Raw genomic sequence first — 20,412 nt, forward strand, 5'->3', positions numbered from 1 at the left:
TGTGTCTCTCAGGAGAGATCTACATCCGGCTCCTGTCGGTCTGCACTTCTTTGCTTCATCCATCTTGTCTAATTGGGTGGCTGTATATGTATGGGCCACATGTGGGGCAGGCTCTGAATGGGTGTTCCTTCAGTCTCTGTTTTAATCTTTGCCTCTCCCTTCCCTGCCAAGGGTATTCTTTTTCCTCATTTAAAGAAGGAGTGAAGCATTCACAAGCCTTCCAGGCTCTCTTGTCATTTTGACCATTGTCACTGCTTATAGGCATTACTACTAGGTAGAACTGACTGATTTTCTCTTCTGTCATCTTCATATCCTGTTTTAGAACTGTGAGAAAGATTGCTCAGAGACAAGGCTTTCAAGTCAGTTCCAGCTCATTTCCTTCAAATACTATGTCTAATTGTATGCATTCTTATGAAGATATCTTTAATCAGGTTGAATAGTTCAATAACGTAGGATTTTCAAATTCTATTTTATCAAATAATTCATAATACCTTTATATGTGATTTTGGATTCCTACCTTTGCATCTTCAGATTTTTGTTTAAGTTTTTGAGTATTAGGTGGTAGTGCACTGTCTTTAATTAAATTGTCTGCGGTTAGTGGGGCAGGTAGTACTATCCCCATAGGTACATAACTTCCAATATTGTTACATCTTATGAATTTGCAAGTATGCCTCTGAATATTTTATTTTATATGCTTTAATTAAAATATAGTTACATCACTTCCTATTCCTCCCTCTTGACGCCCCAAATTATCTTCCCTTCAACTCCTTAAACATCCACCAACCACACTCAAATTGACAGCCTATTTTTCCATGTTTGTTATTGCTACACACATACACTCAATGCACATGCACACAGATACCACACAACTGCATACACATATGCATATACAGCACACACACACACACACACACAGTAAGTACACACACATATGCAGAGAAATATATATATATATACATACATACATATATATATATATAATATATATATATTATATATATATATATATATATATGTTGGGTTTATATAGGTTCAGGTCTCTTCATTTTGACTTGTATAACCAATTTTGAGACTTATCCCTGGAAGAGGCTTTATTTTCCCCCAGCAATTATTACTTATCTCTAGTTCTTTAACCAGAGGTTTGACCCTGGAAAATTTCCTATTTTACATTAGCTTGTCTATTGACATTGCCATTCTTCAGCTCTCATTTATTCAGCCCTTTCTATGAAAAACTTTTTACAACACATTTCTTAGTGTTCTGCCTCATAATCTTTCCACCCTCTTTACCACTGTGCTCACTGATCCATGTATATAGGAGCTGTGAAATAGATACATGTGTTGTAGTTGGTTTCTCAAGGATTTGTTAATGTCTGCATGATTTCTAGTTGTAGTTTTCTGTGTTGGAGCTTCTGTGAGGAAGGGTTGTAGCTACACATATCAGTAGGCAAAAAGCAAAACGTTATAGCAAGGAATTATGCTTGCATAGCCATGTTGTAGTAGTACATTTTTGTCTAACATCCATGACCTTTAGTTCACATTCAACTAGGCAACTATTGCTTACTATTATGTGAGACATGTGTGTGTGTGTATGCACAGTGGTCATTGTTGTGGTTCACAGATGTCGTAACAACTGGGTATGAGTATTGTTTCCATAACTTGTCAGCTTACATACTATTTTCTTATACATGGAAGGTAGATCATATAAAGAAACTTTCAGGTCAAATCTAGCAGAAATAAACCAAGTCCTGTATGCAAATGTGTAATATTTCCATAAACTGAGACTTTTCTTCAAGCTGAGAGACACAAACTAGTTCAACAATCACAATGTATTATTTTAGTAGTCATTGGGACTATCCCGATCAACTATTCTAACAGAGATTTTTACATGTCTGATACTGAGCTTTTGTTTCTTGTGGTGAGCATTATCAATATTGGGACATATCTTCATTTAAAATACATAATACATACATACCTAAACACGTATTTATGTGTGTTATATACGTGTATGTATATACAATTACATCTATATAGATTTAGATATAGATATGTTACTTTAGGTAAAGGTAATATATTATTCCCTGAGGCTTTATCAAGCAACCCTGGTTATATGTATTCACTTTCCTCCTCCTCCACTTAGCTTGGGAACCTTTCTCATTTTCTGTTCCTTTGATATTTTTCTCTCAATATTTCTATGGCCATAAAATTTAATGGTACCTTATTAATTATAAGATTTATAAATCATGTTTAAACACAGAGATGCATCCTTTTGAGCATACATGAATCACAGAAAATATTTTTTGAGGACATTTCCAAATAAGCTTTTCTTAAAAGCGTCATTTGACATGACATTGCCAAGCACCAAGCAGGCTCTTCATTTCTTAAGAGCACAATTAGGGGACCCTGATCCACCATTATGTTGAAGTCTAAGTTAACTGCTTTGCAGTTGATTATTTCCATTTGAGATCAGAATCAAATATCATCTTTACTTTATTGCTTGAAACCCTTAGTAGCACTTACAATTGTTCAGCTATTATCTATTATCTGCACCTACCATAAAGAAGAGGAAGAACTGAAAATTCCTGTCCTTTTAAAGTCATTTTTCGAAGAGGCATTTTGCCTATCCAATGAAGGAACTCACACTATTATGTTGCAGAAATTACTACATTGTCCCTAAAGGGGATTGGGATCTGATAAATATTCATTTAAAACCCCACCTTTTCTGCCAAGGCTGGACCCCCAGTGAACCCTATTCTTGGGGAGAGGGTGGCAATAGGGGGAGGATTGGGAGGGGAACACCGATATAGAAGGGGAGGAAGAGGTGTTAGGGGATGTTGGCACAGAAACCAGGAAAGGGAATATCATTTGAAATGTAAATAAGAAATGCCCAATTTAATAAAGATGGAAAAAAATAAAACCCCACCTTTGGCTCAGCTTTAGAGTAACTTGAAACATCCTACCCCTAGCTGTCCTACCATGGTTGGGACAATACAGGAAACAAGGTGCAGAATAGGAGTGGATGCTAAGTCTCTCTCACCATCTGTCCACTCCTACTGCCTGTCATAGGCCAGAGTTTCCAGAGCTCTAAATATCGAAGTCAGTATTATAGTCCTCATTGTAAGACTCCACATTGTTACCTTTAACACTAGCAAGACGGAACCCCAGACACACTTCCTTAGCCTTTTCCTGTCTCAAAAGCACTAAGAGTACTACTACACCAATTTTATTGCAAGCTGAGGCCTGAGAAACCCTATGAGATTAATGAAGCTTATTTGGAGTAATATAGTAATACGATATAACCATAAGCATATGTACCTATACAAATGCTTTTCAATTAGAAAAGACAAATTATTAATCCATTGTATTGTAAGTATACATATGAATACCACTATTAACTTGGCTTCAATCCAAGATGATTAAGGTTGTTTCCATGGAGTCTACTGAAAATGATAACATTTTGTAAATGAACATCCAACAGTTAGAAAAAGAATTTTAAAGAATCGTTTTATTGGACATTGGTTTTAAATTTTTTATTAATATTTTACGTTCATATGTGTATATGAGTTTGCTGTAAGTGTAGGTACCTGTGGAGGCCAGAATAAGGTGTCAGATTGGCTTGAGCTAAAATTACAGGTAGGTATGAGTTCCCCAAGTTTTGTACTGCAAATCATATCTACCACTATAAGAGCAACAATTTCATTAAATTATACAGTCATTGCTCTTTCCCATAAGTGCAAATCCTTAGCCCAAAAGTAAAATAAAATAAGTTTATTCTTCCAATTATTAAAAATGTAAATTTTAATATTAAAAGTCACGTAATAATTTTCCATGAAAAATGTTTATTCTAGATAGTTACTGATTTCTGTAGTCATTGTATAAATATTATTTCAACATCTAGTTGAAACATCTGTTTGCCAGATGAATGTTAGAGGAAATATTTAGAATACTCTGTTTAATATTATGCTACTAAGACAAGTTTTTTGCATAAATATTTCATAATATTTGCTTAGCTCAATAGGTAATAGACTATTTTTCTCATGTCTACAAAAAACATAAGGTAAAAACTATTATTATCAGTAGAGAGTTATTCAATATATTGCAATAGCTTTTAAACTATAAGATCATAGTTTAATATAACTTGGCTTAGCTATGTAACACTTGATGGCCACTCAACATCTTTAATGTTGAATGTTGCTAGCTGAGAAGGAGGCCAGATACACAGATATGAGAAACCTACAGCTCTGGAGAGGCTATCAAAGCCTTCAAAAGCTTTCCAACATCATCTGACATAGACTGAGACTTGCTTATCAGCGCTCTCTCCACTGTCATCATTACCCTTCCCTTGAGAATCTTCTGTACTCTTATTTCCAGAAACAAATATTAAAACCCTTGTTAAATTCAGTAACAAAGAATTATAAGATGGTAGAGAATATATTGTAATAGAGTGCATTGTGGCCATTTATGACAAAAGACATAGTGCTCTTCCAAGAGGATGAGCAAAGACTAAGATAAAACACCAGAAGCAGGAGTTCTGGGTAAACAAGCAAGATACTTAGTGAAGGCATTCAAAGTTGATCAGATATCACACGAGCCTAGGAGAAAATTTTGAGACCAGATTAGAAGGGCCATCAGATGTTGACGTTGTATGTTCTTTCTTATCAACTTCATTAGAGTCTTACTTAAACCGAATATTGTAGACTTACAGAGACAGACAGACAGACAGATGCACATGCACATGCACATGCATATGCACACACACACACACACACACACACACACACACACACACACACACACATACACACACACATCAAAAGACCAATCAAGATCCTGAGTAAAATTAAATCAAAGTGCATTTTCATTTCTCAGTCAGAATTGTATTTACTAACTTGACACCTAGGTTACTTTCTGAATTATCCTTTAACAAATTGCCAAAGACAGTGTGTCTTAAACAACAGAATTGGCTTTCATATGTGTAGAGTGACGTAGACACAAATATCAGTGTTAGCAGGGTCAAATCTCTTCTGTCACCCCTGGACCGGCTCTGGACTCTCTGGCTTCCCTTCATACACTGTTTATCAGGAGTTTTACATACATGATTTGCCAGGATCTTTTCTCTATGTCTCCAAACTCCATGGTTCAGTTCTAAAGACAGAGGCACAGGATTTGGCCTAACCCCACTGTATTTTCTTTCAAGGTTTAAAACAGAACTGAGAAACTGATTCTTTCTGAGCTACACCTTTTCCATTTTGAAATGATTTATCAAGACTTAAAAATAATCTCCATTGTGGGAAATGTTTTAACATATTTAAAGACAATTCATACCATCCAATGACAAATGGTTAAATATAAGTAATTTACTAAATCTTACATGCTATGTATATACATATATTTAATACCCATCTAGTCAATTATTTCACATAATACTTCATATTTAAAAAGCCCAGAACTTTCAAAAATTTCAGTTTCAACTTTTTCAACAATTATCCACTACAAGCCATTTTAGGTTTCTCCTTCTTGTTATATAGACTGTCTAAAGAACTGCTGATCATGATGGAAACTGAAAGACACTTAAATAGATTTAATTGTGTCAACAAATTTATTTAGAGATATTTTGATTAGAAACTTTCTTTGATACAGATTCCCAAAGTCTTCAACTACTTCAAATGACAAGTCTCCTTCAGATAATTCTGGGAACTTTTACATCATCCTTCTTTCTGGATTCTTCCTTACATTATTTTCTTTTCTGAAATGCTGTAGGAACATTATTGCTTATTTGTAGGAACAAAAAGTAAACACATATGAGGAACTCCAAAGAGTCTACTATGTCTCTAGCCTCTCTGGTTTCATGTCAATTCATTCATCAATGAGATGGGGAATCACCTGATATCTAATTCACAGATAAGTGGTTTGTAAGGATTTATTTTTTAATTCAAAATGTATCTGTAGCCCAAGAAAGATTTCAGTCACAAACTTGCTGACTCCAAAGGAGTGTCCACTTTAATCTGTGACACATGATGTTATACCTAAATATTTCTACATTCGACTCAAAATGTAAACAAATTGCTTTATTCCTTGTAAGAAATATGTCTTCAACAAAATGGCACAAGAATCAACTGTTTATCTATACAGTGTGTGTATATATGTATATATATATATGATATAGATGGATATAGATATAGATATAGATATAGATACAGATACAGATACAGGTATAGATGTAGATGTAGATGTAGATATAGATATAGATATAGATATAGATATAGATATAGATATAGATATAGACACATGAGCAACAGTTGCTCCAAAAAATACAAAACAAAAATTAACAAATCAACAAAAAACCTATGGCATTATTAACTTCAAAAGGATTGTTTTATCCATAGTGTATGCAATCAGAGGGACAACAATGAAAAATGTTAAAATTTTATAATGAGCAACAACATCAATATGCAACAAAGTAAAGTTTATAAGAAACAATTGATAAATGACTCAAAATCAGTATCCATGTCAAAAATACACAGTCAGAATGTGTACTGGTTGAAAAGGGGAAAACTTAAAGAGCGTGTTCTTCAATTACTGAGTCGTGGAGTCTGATAGAGAAGTAGAGAGCTGTCCCCAGGGGTTAACAAGAACATAAGATGATGTAAATTCTGGTCCTAAACTTGGAGATTCTGGCATGTTCTCACACTTCTGTCCAATTTTAATTCTTATAAAATAAATAAAACAAGTTATTGACAAACCTCCCATCTCATGTTTGCTTATCAAGGGACATGCGTGGTATTTCAATATTTATTTATTGCACCCTAGGCTGGATATAATTTCATTGCTTTCTCACTTCTGTTAATCAAAGACATAGATGACAGGTGTATGTTACCACGTCCAGATATATTACTCTTAGAAAAGAAATGTGAGTGATACCACGGAGTTTTATTGCTGTGAAGAAGCACCATGACCATAGCAATTCTTACAAAGACAAACATTTAACTGGGTGCTTGCTTACAGTTTTATAGATTTAGTTCATTAGCATTTCCCAGCAGAGATGATGCTAGAATAGGAACGGATAGTTCTATATCTGTCTAGGCAGGCAGTAGGGAGAGAACAAGATTGAGTTTCTGAGACCTCAAAGCCCAGCCTTTAGTGATATCCTTCCCATATAAAAGGAAACCTACTCTAACAAAGTAACACCCCTAATAGGGCCACTCCCTATGGATTAAGTAATCAAACCCATGAGTCTATTGCATCCACTCCTGTTCCAACCAAAACAGGTAGCAAGTTACTTAAGGAAACATATTTGCTAATAATAATCCCATAGAACTGTGCTGATTGCTCAGTGGTTACGAGCACTGACTGCTTTTCTAGAGGTCCTGAGTTGAATTCCTGGCAACCACATGCTGGCTCACAACCCTCAGTCACGGAATCTGACATCCTCTTCTGGTATGTCTCAAGACAATGACAGTGTACTTAAATAAAACAAATGAATGAATTAAAAAACAAAAAGAATCCCATGTGCAGCCACCAAACCCAGTCACTATTGCTGATGCTTACAAGTGCTTGCTGACAGGATCCAGACATGGGTGTCCCCTGAGAGACTGCCAGAGCCCTGCTGATACAGATGAAACTGTTTGCAGCTAACCATTGGACTGAACAAGGCTACCCCAATGGAGGAGATAGAGAAAAGACTGAAGGAGCTGAAGGGGTTCACAACACGATAGGAGGAACATCAGTATCAGCGAACTATATCCCACCAGAGTGCCCAGGGACTAAATCATCAACCAATGAGGAGTACACATGTAGAGACCCATGACTCCAGCCACGTATGAAGCAGAGGATGGCATTGTCCAGCATCATTAGGAGGAAAAGCCCTTGGTTCTGTGAAAGCTCGTTTCCCCAATGTAGAGGAAATGCCAGGGTGTTGAGGTGGGAGTAGGTGGGTGGGACTGGGAGCATCCTCATAGAAGCATGGGGAGGGATTTGGGGTATGGGAGGAGGAGGATAACATTTGAAATGTAAATACTTAAAATATCCAAGAAAATAAAATGAAAACATATTTAACAAAGGGATAAAAATTATAATGTGTACAGCTAAACTTTCTATTGAGCTAGCTGATTTGTATGAAGGTCATCCATAACAGATAATATACACCGAATCCAGAAGACTCTAATGAGTGATGACTGTAGAAAATAACAGCAGTGAAGAATTCTGAAAAGGCTGACCTTGAATCTAATTCAGATGATAGATACAATAATGAATTCTCATAATTGCTACAATTAAAGAAACCCTAGAAATGGCATCCCTGTGACACTGCAGCTGTCGAAGCCAGCTTTGCTGCAATAAATGAAAATAAATGTATAGGTGTGCATAGGTGTGTGTGTGTGTTCATAAAAGATTCAAATGACAGACCAATAAAAACTCACATAGATATGTATGCCTAAACTCTCATAGATTCTTCCTTTAAATTGTGAAGAAAACATCAGATGAATACAGCCATCAGCAAGTTTCAGTGATATTTGTTGTGAGTCAGACCTGCTACATTCAGCTGAGGTGCATGTTACATCCCAGTGCAGACGTGGTCTCCAGATACTCTGGACATGGCTTTCTTGAGGGGCATGGCTGGCTTACCCCCACCTGTTTCCTGTACTTCCAGTTTGGGGGCTGAGCTTCCTCTCCCCTGGAGGTCCTTCGATATATAATCCACACATTTTGGTTCTGCCATTGATGTTGAGAGATATTAAGGAATAGTGGTTATTGCTTCCCGTTATATTCATATTTGGATGTGAGGTTATGTTTGTGTGCTTTCATTCTCTTTGTTTTGTTGCCAAGACGATTAGTTTCTTGCTTCTTCTAGGGTATAGCTTGCCTCCTTATGTTGGGCTTTACCATTTATTATCCTTTGTAGTGCTGGATTTGTAGAAAGATATTGTGTAAATTTGGTTTTGTCATGGAATATCTTGGTTTCTCCATCTATGTTAATTGAGAGTTTTGCAGGATACAGTAACCTGGGCTGGCATTTGTGTTCTCTTAGGGTCTGTATGACATCAGTCCAGGATCTTCTGGCCTTCATAGTTTCTGGCGAAAAGTCTGGTGTGAATCTGATAGGTCTGCCTTTATATGTTACTTGACCTTTTTCCCTTACTGCTTTTAATATTCTTTCTTTATTTTGTGCATTTGGTGTTTTGACTATTATGTGACGGGAGGTGTTTCTTTTCTGGTCCAATCTATTTGGAGTTCTGTAGGCTTCTTGTATGCCTATGGGTATCTCTTTTTTTTTTTTGGTTCTGCTTTCTTGTCTCCCCCTCTCTCATTTCCTCTCACTCTCAGTGCATCTTCCTTCTCTCTCTGTGGTGCACATCCTCAATTTCTCTCCTACTTCCTCTGTTTACCTCTGCATGTCAATCCGTCCTGTAGAGTCACTGAAGTCCTCAAGAGCTGTCTACAATAAACCTGCCTTTTTACTTTAATTTGGTTCGAATTGGCTTATTTCATCAACAGAGAAAACTTAACAATAGTAGCATTTCTTTGTTATGGAGTGCACATATATTTCAGTCATGTAAAAAGTAAATAGTATTCTCAATTACCTTTGGAAGACTTTACTGAGAAAACTACTTGGTGCTTGAGTGAAAATAACCCAGCAGTATTAAAAGGCTTTGAGGAGAAGAGCCTCATTAAAATTGTTTATGATTTGTGGTTATAAAATCATGGCAGATTAATATGGGTGTCAGTTATAAGTAGTTGATATATTTCTTAATAAAGACTTTTCAAAAGGCTATTCAAAAGTAGATGACAATTTTGCACCAATTTGAATGAAGAATCTTAAATATTGAAATCATATAATTTATTATAATTTAGTTTCTCACAGTTATAACTTTCTTATTTTGATACATCCTTTTTATGAAACTATTTTAAATTACTTAGGTTAAAATTTATAAAATCGTAACACTTTTCCAGTTATTACCTTGGAGTTGAATTATATTACATAATTAACATAACAGTACAAGTGTCACAACACATTTGGGAATAAATATAGCTGACTTTTAATGTGTGGCCAGCTCAGATGCTAAAAATTATGTGGAGAATTTACATGATATTCCATTAGTCAATTTCTTCCTAGGTATTAGTATGATGTCCAGAAGAGATAAATATTGTAATTCTTGGAAAATTGATCCAATATAAAATATTAACATTATTCTTCACAATATATCAATAAAACTACCTGACACATCTTTCTGCAAATACATCAGAGGAAAACATAACCCAAGCCACCTGTTATAATGACAAGAGTTTCTGGAGAGAGAGCAGCAGTTAAGAACACGTACTACTGTTGCAGAGAAGGGGGCTTTTATTTCTCGCACTTATCTGGTGGCCCAGTACTGCCTATACCTCCAGTTTCAAAGAATCCATTCCATACTTCTGGCTTGGTGGATACTACCTTTTCTTCGTGCATATACACAAATGCAGTAAATCATATACATAGTATTGTTTTAACAAATAACAAGAGGAAATAACAGTAATGTACATATAATATGCAATGCTTTTAAATACTTTTAATCATGCAAACTTTTATTGTGGATGTTCCCTTTGCTTCAGTATCATGGTATGCATGCCATATAGAGTACTCATGATGTATATCGCTCTGTTACAGAGTCCTGGTTTTCTATTGACACAATAATTTATGAACAAATTCCAATGTATCAGCAGGAGAACTCTTCTTTGATGCCTTTTTGGGCCGATACTAGACTTTATATTATTAACTTTCTAAATCACATGTCACTATTTCTTTAAGATTCTTTAAAACTTCCAGATTCCTATATCAATTATAAATCATATAAATCACAGAAAAGTTGTAAACCATAGTTCAATTTAGCATTTTTGTAACATTAATCCTGTCTATCAGTAATATCATTCATTATTTTTATAACTGCCCACCGCTAATAGTCTTGTGTGGAATATTTCTCTGGATGTCTACACTACTTTTACCTTCTAATCTGTTTCTATTTTCCATTCCTGTCAGTTACCTGTTCTTGGCCAACCACGGAAATTCACAAACATCAGTGTGGGCTCATTTGTATTCCTGTTTCCAAACATCAAATAAAGTCATCCATAAATTAATTTTATGATCAATTAAGTTCTTCCAAGTCAATACCTTCTAAATTGATTTCTCTTTTACAATCAAGACACAGTTTATATTCATTTTATGTTTTTAGGCATGCACATCAATTCCTTTGCAGTTCTCTTTTAGATTGTAACTTTTTTTCTAAATGTTTATCCTAGCTGTTGGAATTCTGTCTGTCTTGCAGCACAGAGTTCCATTGGTTGTTGACTAAAACTAGGCTGAAAATGGGCTAAATTCAAATTAGATGTGCTTTGAATCTATTTGCTGAAGAAGAGGAGAAATCCTCTGTCAACATACTGTCCCGGCAGCATGTTCCAAAGCTGAGAAGTAACAAATAAAATACACGAGAAAGGGAGACATATGGAGACACATCAGCAAATGTCACTATGTACTGTAAAATCCATAGCTACGGAATGAAAGTGTGGGGTTATGACACTCACATATTCTTGGTGACTCATTTTCCAATATTCTACTGTAACAAAATACCTTTGATTTGGGGATTTCAAAATAAGTAAAATGTATTACTCAGAGTTCTGAAAGCGATAAAGACCAGGAACTGTGATGTCTGATGCATTTGCAGTTCCCGTGAATGGAACTGGCAGATTCCCTTCATGCTTCAAAGGCAGGAAGGCAAAAGAGCAATCATTTGCTTTAGGCAATTTCTAAAGGAAAGAACATCATCTGTGAGGAGTCACTCTAGTCGCAAAGCCTGGTGCATCTGTAGAGCTCCATGCCTAAATGCTGAGAAAGAGGCTGCAATGCTCCCAATTTGAATTACTTAAACAAAGGAAAGCACATCCTGTTTATCTTACACACTCTCTTACTTAAGGTAGAGTCCTGGCCCATGCTATACGGAGGTGCTGCCCATACAACTTGAAATTCCCCAGACATTTATAGCTAATGAATATCAGAAAGTTGTGGGCCTGAAAAATGACCAATTAGCACAACATATTCATGTTAATTTGAAAAGCTGGAAGATGTAAAATATCCCATTTAAAGTTTAAAATTATTTCATGAAGAAATTATACTACTTGGAATATTTTGTTATGACTTGAACTGAAATCACTTTTACTTGTGACTCTTGTATTTTCTAAATGTACACATAAGAAGAAAATATGGATGAATTGATGTCAAGAAAGATATTTGTCAGTTAAAGGTGCACTAGAACTCTTTCCGTCCTTTGGGGTGTTAAAGAATTGTCACAGTCTACCATAAGATTTCAGCATTTGTACATGATTATAGCTGCCCCAGTGTTCACAAGAGCACAACAGTTTTATCAGTGCATCTAGACTCCCATGCTTTGCATCTAGTTTTCAGGAGGTTTTCGGGTAAGGAATGAGTATAATTCAGAAGCTTACCTGGAGAGAAGCTATTCCATTTCAACAGGAGCAGTTCAGGATGTTCTATTTCAATCTCGGCAGGAGCTCTTGCATATACCCTTCTCTAACAGAAATTATTATATTTAATTCTCAAAGCACTATTTGGGTCTTTATACTACAACTCTCACTTTATATATTCAAAGTATATATTTTGCATTTTAATAACTTTTACCCAGTTCCAATGAAGGGAGAAAGAGAGAGATTGAGAGATTGAGAGAGAGAGAGAGAGAGAGAGAGAGAGAGAGGTTCTTAAAAAGTATGGAAAAGGACTCTCTAGAAAAGGACTAACTTCATGTGTTCATTTATTTTGGTTTCAAATTATCTTGATGCAAAGTTTGATCAAGATGTACTAATGAATCAAAAAATTTTAGTCAACTTTTCATCTAAAAGAAATTTGGGACTCCTAGTAGGTATCTGTGTATAGTCTCTATATGAGAGTGTTTGCCTTTTCTTATGGCATCTTGTGTTGTCCTGTTTGGGTGTTGTCTCTTGGAGGCCTATTCCTTTCTGAAGAGAAACAGAAGAATTGTTAACTCCGACCTCATAGGTAGCAATGAATATCCTAGTAAGAGCACCAGTGAAAGGGGAAGCCCTGGGTCCTGCCAAGACTGAACCCCCAGTGAACGTGATTGTTGGGGGGAGGGCGGTAATGGGGGGAGGATGGGGAGGGGAACACCCATAGAGAAGGGGAGGGAGAGGGATTAAGGGGATGTTGGCCTGGAAACCTGGAAGGGGAATAACAATTGAAATGTAAATAGTAAATACTTGTTAATAAAGATGAAAAAATAAAAAGAAAAGAAAGAGAAGGGAGTTTGAGGAGCTGGGAAGGGTAGAGGGAAAAAATATGTGATCTCTCTTTTTTAATTTAAATATTTATCTTTTTTAATTGATAGTATTTTATTGGATATTTTTTTTTCCTTTTCTTTTTTTTCGGAGCTGGGGACCGAACCCAGGGCCTTGCGCTTGCTAGGCAAGCGCCCTACCACTGAGCTAAATCCCCAACCCCTTATTGGATATTTTTATTTACATTTCAAATGTTAATCCCTTTCTGGTTTCCCATCCCCCTGATTCTATGAAGGTGTTCTCCCACCCACTCACCCATGCCTTCCCACCATTCCACCCAGGCATTCCCCTACACTGGGGCATCAAGCATTTCATTAGTGCCAAACAAGTCTATCCTCTGTTACATCTGTACCTGGAGCCATGGGTCTGTCCATGTGTACTCTTTGGATAGTAGTTTAGTCCGTGGGAGCTCTGGTAGTTGGTATTGTTGTTCTTATGGGGTTGCATCCTTCGATCCTTTCTCTACCTCATCCAGTGGAGACCCTGTTATTAGTTCAATGGTTGGCTGTGAGCATCCTCCTCTGTATTTGTTATGCTCTGGAAGAGCCTCTCAGGAGACAACTATATTGGACTCTGTCAGCATGCACTTCATGGCATCAGCAACATTGCCTGGGATTAGTGTCTGTATATGGGCTGGATTCCCAATTGGGCAGTCTCTGGATGGCCTTTCCTTCAGTCCCTGATCTAAACATTTTCTCAATAATTCCTCCTGTGAATATTTTTGCTCCCTCTTCTAAGAAGGACTGGAGCATCCATACTTTGGTTTTCCTTCTTCTTGAGCTTCATGTAGTCTGTGGATTGTATTTTGGGTAATCGGAGCTTTTGGGCTAATATCCACATATCAGTGAGTGCATACCATGTGTGTTTTTCTGAGATTGGGTTACCTCACTCAGGATGATATTTTCTATTTCAATCCATTTGCCTATGAATTTCATCAAGACATTCTTTTGATTGTTGAATAGCACTCCCTTGTTTAGATATACCACATTTTCTGTATCCATTCCTCTGTGGATGGGCATCTGGGTTCTTTCCACTTCTGGCTATTATAAATAAGAGTGCTATGAACATAGTGGACCATGTGTTCTTGTTATATGTTTGTGCATCTTTTGGGTATATGCCCAGGAGTGATATAGCTGGATCCTCAGATAGTATTATGTCCAATTTTCTGAGGAACCTCCAGACTGCTGTCCAGAACAGTTGTACCAGCTTGCAATCCCTCCAACAATGGAGGAGTGTTCCTCTTTCCCCAAATCCTCCACCAGCATTTGTTCTCACCTGAGTTTTTGATTATAACCATTCTGACTGGTGTGAGGTGGACTCTCAGGGTTGTTTTGATTTGCATTTCCCTGATGACTAGGGATGTTGAACATTTTTTTTTATTTATTATTTATTTATTTATTTTTATTCATTCATTCTTTTTTTATTATTAACTTGAGTATTTCTTATATACATTTCGAGTGTTATTCCCTTTCCCGGTTTCCGGGCAAACATCCCCCTCCCCCCTCCCCCTCCCCTTTTTTATGGGTGGTCCCCTCCCCATCCTCCCCCCCTTGTTGCCCTCCCGACAACAATCTAGTTCACTGGGGGTTCAGTCTTAGCAGGACCCAGGGCTTCCCCTTCCACTGGTGCTCTTACTAGGATATTCATTGCTACCTATGAGGTCAGAGTCCAGGGTCAGTCCATGTATAGTCTTTAGGTAGTGGCTTAGTCCCTGGAAGCTCTGGTTGCTTGGCATTGTTGTACATATGGGGTCTCGAGCCCCTTCAAACTCTTCCAGTTCTTTCTCTGATTCCTTCAACGGGGGTTCTATTCTCAGTTCAGTGGTTTGCTGCTGGCATTCGCCTCTGTGTTTGCTGTATTCTGGCTGTGTCTCTCGGGAGAGATCTACATCCGGCTCCTGTCGGCCTGCACTTCTTTGCTTCATCCATCTTGTCTAATTGGATGGCTGTATATGTATGGACCACATGTGGGGCAGTCTCTGAATGGGTGTTCCTTCTGTGTCTGTTTTAATCTTTGCCTCTCTATTCCCTGCCAAGGGTATTCTTGTTCCCCTTTTAAAGAAGGAGTGAAGCATTCACATTTTGATCATCCATCTTGAGTTCCATTTGTTCTAGGCATCTAGGGTAATTCAAGCATTTGGGCTAATAGCCACTTATCAATGAGTGCATACCATGTGTGTTTTTCTGTGATTGGGTTACCTCACTCAGGATGATATTTTCCAGTTCCGACCATTTGCCTACGAATTTCATAAAGTCATTGTTTTTGATAGCTGAGTAATATTCCATTGTGTAGATGTACCACATTTTTTGTATCCATTCCTCTGTTGAAGGGCATCTGGGTTCTTTCCAGATTCTGGCTATTATAAATAAGGCTGCGATGAACATAGTGGAGCACGTGACTTTTTTATATGTTGGGGCATCTTTTGGGTATATGCCCAAGAGTGGTATAGCTGGATCCTCAGGCAGTTCAATGTCCAATTTTCTGAGGAACCTCCAGACTGATTTCCAGAATGGTTGTACCAGTCTGCAATCCCACCAACAATGGAGGAGTGTTCCTCTTTCTCCACATCCTCGCCAGCATCTGCTGTCACCTGAGTTTTTGACCTTAGCCATTCTCACTGGTGTGAGGTGAAATCTCAGGGTTGTTTTGATTTGCATTTCCCTTATGACTAAAGATGTTGAACATTTCTTTAGGTGTTTCTCAGCCATTCGGCATTCCTCAGCTGTGAATTCTTTGTTTAGCTCTGAACCCCATTTTTTAATAGGGTTATTTGTCTCCCTGCGGTCTAACTTCTTGAGTTGTTTGTATACTTTGGATATAAGGCCTCTACCTGTTGTAGGATTGGTAAAGATCTTTTCTCAATCTGTTGGTTGTCGTTTTGTCCTAACCACAGTGTCCTTTGCCTTACAGAAGCTTTGCAGTTTTATGAGATCCCATTTGTCGATTCTTGATCTTAGATCTTAGATGGCTTATGCTCTAAGATCTAGAATTGAACATTTCTTTAGTTGCTTCTCAGACATTTGCTATTCCTCAGCTGAGAATTCTTTGTTTAGCTCTGTACCCCATTTCTCATAGGGTTATGTGATTCTCTGGAGTCTTAACTTCTTGAGTTCTTTGTATATACTGGATATTAGCCCTCTATCAGATGTATGATTGGCAAAGATCTTTTCCCAATCTGTTGGCTGCCATTTTGTCCTAATGATAGTATCTTTTGCCTTACAGGAGCTTGCAATTTTATGAGTTCCCATTTGTTGATTCTTGATCTTAGAGTGTAAGCCATTGGTGTTCTGTTCAGGAAAATTTCCCCAATACCCATGTGTTAGAGGGTCTTCCCCATTTTTTCTTCTATTAGTTTGAGTGTATCTGGTTTTATGTGGAGGTCCTTTTTCCACTTGGAATTGAGCCTTGTACAGGGCTGACTATAAGAATGGTTAGTTTTGCATTCTTCTACATGCTGACCTCCAGTCAAACCAGCACCATTTGTTGATAATGCTATCTTTTTACCACTAGATGGTTTTAGCTCCTTTGTCAAAGTTCATGTGACCATAGATGTTTGGGTTCATTTCTGGGTCTTCAATCTATTCCATTGGTATACCTTCATGTCTCTGTACCAATACCATACTTTTTTTTTTTTTATCGCTATTCCCCTGTAATACAGCTTGAAGTAAGGAATGGTGATTCCCCGAAAAGTTCTTTCATTGTTGAGAACAGTTTCGTTATCCCATGCTTTTGTTATTCTAAATGAATTTGCAAATTGCTCTTTTTAACTCTATGAAGAATTGAATACTGTGATAGAATGAGAATATTTTTGACTGAGAGCCTACCCAGATTAGACACACATAGGAACGGTCTCTATAAGCCCCTATGATTCTCGTATATTGATTCTGTGGGACATACATAGTCTTATGTTTTCAATTAAAAAACAAATCATGCATTTAGAACAAATCTTAGTCAAATGTAATAAATAATTTTACTTCAAATTCTATAATGTGAGTACTTATATCCCACTGTTTTTTTTTACTCCTTCAGTATTCATTAAATTATTGCTTCTTAAGCATTAAGAAAACAGTGACCATAGGGTCCTTCAAAGCTTTACCAAAAGTAACTATACTGGATTTCTTTTTAAAAATTAAAATGAGAGTATTAAAGAATTAGAGAATTGGTTTGATCAAGGGCTAGAGAACTATATATTATAATTTTCCAAGTAGCGTAGTCAAAAGATCACTGTGCAAGGATGGGTGCATTTTGAAACACTTGTTATTACAACATAAACTTCCTTGTGTATTGCCTTTTGATTTTTTATCTTTAAAAAAAGCATTATGTGGCAGAGTAATAAAATAATTAGTACATACATGAAATGTAAATTGCTTTGCTCCTATTTTCTATACATTTATTTCAGTTAGTAACTTCAAGCGTGGTTCAAAGCTTCAAAATAGAATAAAAACAATGGTTCTACCCAGCCTAGGCTGTACCTCTGTAGCCAGTAAAAAATAGCAATATGTCATTCAATTTTAAACAAAAATCATCAGGGTTCACATATTCTTAAAGATGTTGTTAATATTTAGGAATGATGTAACACATGACCTGAGACTTTGTTTATTTGAATTATTTCACAAACTGCCCATTTATTCTCAAGTAATTTATGCCAAAACCAAAATGAAGGAGCTGTGGTTGGTGGTATATGACTGACACCACAGTTTACAAATTGCTGCAACTGAGAATTTCTTTCCAGCCTTGATACTATCTATCCCTACACTAGCCATATGTGAAAATGTAGAAAGTGGTATGAGGAATAGAAGAAGTAGCTACCAGGACAAAGGACAGAAGACCACACAGTATATCAGGGAAGTTAAGGAGCTATAAGGACAGTTGGGCAGCAAGAGACCCAGGCATTAGGCAAATGGCCAGTGGATGACCCAAGTGTTAGGGACATTCTTTCCAAAGGGTGCCACTTGAGAAAAATTCAGCACTATCATTTTAGCAATAAAACATCTATGATTTAACAATTTTAATGTTTCTTACTAAACATTCAAACCTGCTTATACAAATGTTTATCGGGAATCTAGACGCCATTAAAGTTTAAACAGTTGGATTTTGTGGAGCAGAACAAATGTCAAAGACCAATGTATAGGCAGGCTCTCAGACAAAATAATCTTCTCACTCTATGACAGTATTCAGAGTTTTACCAGAAAAGAAACAATGGCTGTCTAGCAAGTGTTTTGGTGAATCTGTCAACACAAGAAGTAAAAATAGCTTAAATGTATTTGAGCAGCTATACTTGTGTCAGCATTTACTGTATCATAAACTGTAGCTCTAGTGTTCTTATGTCTTTATGTCATTATTACAATAGTTATACAAAAGAGGTCATTGAAGCTACAATATAAAGTGAGGAAATGACTCTTTTTTTTTTTTTTTATTAACTTGAGTATTTCTTATATACATTTCGAGTGTTATTCCCTTTCCCGGTTTCCGGGCAAACATCCCCCTCCCCCCTCCCCTTCCTTATGGGTGTTCCCCTCCCAACCCTCCCACCATTGCCGCCCTCCCCCCATAGACTAGTTCACTGGGGGTTCAGTCTTAGCAGGACCCAGGGCTTCCCCTTCCACTGGTGCTCTTACTAGGATATTCATTGCTACCTATGGGGTCAGAGTCCAGGGTCAGTCCATGTATAGTCTTTAGGTAGTGGCTTAGTCCCTGGAAGCTCTGGTTGCTTGGCATTGTTGTACTTTTGGGGTCTCGAGCCCCTTCAAGCTCTTCCAGTTCTTTCTCTGATTCCTTCAATAGGGGACCTATTCTCAGTTCAGTGGTTTGCTGCTGGCATTCGCCTCTGTATTTGCTGTATTCTGGCTGTGTCTCTCAGGAGCGATCTACAGCCTCTCCCTTCCCTGCCAAGGGTATTCTTTTTCCTCATTTAAAGAAGGAGTGAAGCATTCACATTTTGATCATCCGTCTTGAGTTTCGTTTGTTCTAGGGATCTAGGGTAATTCAAGCATTTGGGCTAATAGCCACTTATCAATGAGTGCATACCATGTATGTCTTTCTGTGATTGGGTTAGTTCACTCAGGATGATATTTTCCAGTTCCAACCATTTGCCTACGAATTTCATAAACTCGTTGTTTTTGATAGCTGAGTAGTATTCCATTGTGTAGATGTACCACATTTTCTGTATCCATTCCTCTGTTGAAGGGCATCTGGGTTCTTTCCATTTTCTGGCTATTATAAATAAGGCTGCGATGAACATAGTGGAGCACGTGTCTCTTTTATATGTTGAGGCATCTTTTGGGTATATGCCTAAGAGAGGTATAGCTGGATCCTCAGGCAGTTCAATGTCCAATTTTCTGAGGAACCTCCAGACTGATTTCCAGAATGGTTTTACCAGTCTGCAATCCCACCAACAATGGAGGAGTGTTCCTCTTTCTCCACAACCTCGCCAGCATCTGCTGTCACCTGAGTTTTTGATCTTAGCCAATCGCACTGGTGTGAGGTGAAATCTCAGGGTTGTTTTGATTTGCATTTCCCTTATGACTCTTAAGAACATACATGCTGAGTTGAATTGAATTTATTTACTGCCATTCTATGATCTGGTTCAATGGGCTCCCACCAATGGAAAGCAGGAACTGCTAATTCTCGATGCTCCTCCCTTGAAGTAAATTGGAAAATGTATCCATATGTAGGGAAAGCCAACTGTTCCCCCTTGCCAGTTATGAGATATGCTGAGATGTTATAGTAGTTTACGCAAGTGTTCCTATTTCAGGTCAGGGATTTACACACCACATTATCTTCATTTTGATAGTCTTTGATTGTCCTTCAGCTCAGCAGTCTAGCCAAACTGCACTGAAAATCCAGTGAGCCCTGGGGATAATCTTTTCTCCATTAGCCAGTGTTTGGATTACAATGCCACTATATCTTGCTTATTTAAAGGGGAGTAAGAATGAAGCTCAGTTATACATGCTTACGTAGTGAGCAGTTTCCTGCCTGACCTTCCTCTCCAACCTGGAAAATAAAATCTTAATGTAAGAAAGTTTTTAATATTTTACACTTTGATTAATCACTTATATGTATTTATGATTTTTATCTCAG

The sequence above is a fragment of the Rattus norvegicus genome, chromosome 14 (assembly GCF_021556685.1).
Source record: "Rattus norvegicus strain SHRSP/BbbUtx chromosome 14, alternate assembly SHRSP_T2T, whole genome shotgun sequence".
In the NCBI taxonomy this organism is placed as follows: domain Eukaryota; kingdom Metazoa; phylum Chordata; class Mammalia; order Rodentia; family Muridae; genus Rattus; species Rattus norvegicus.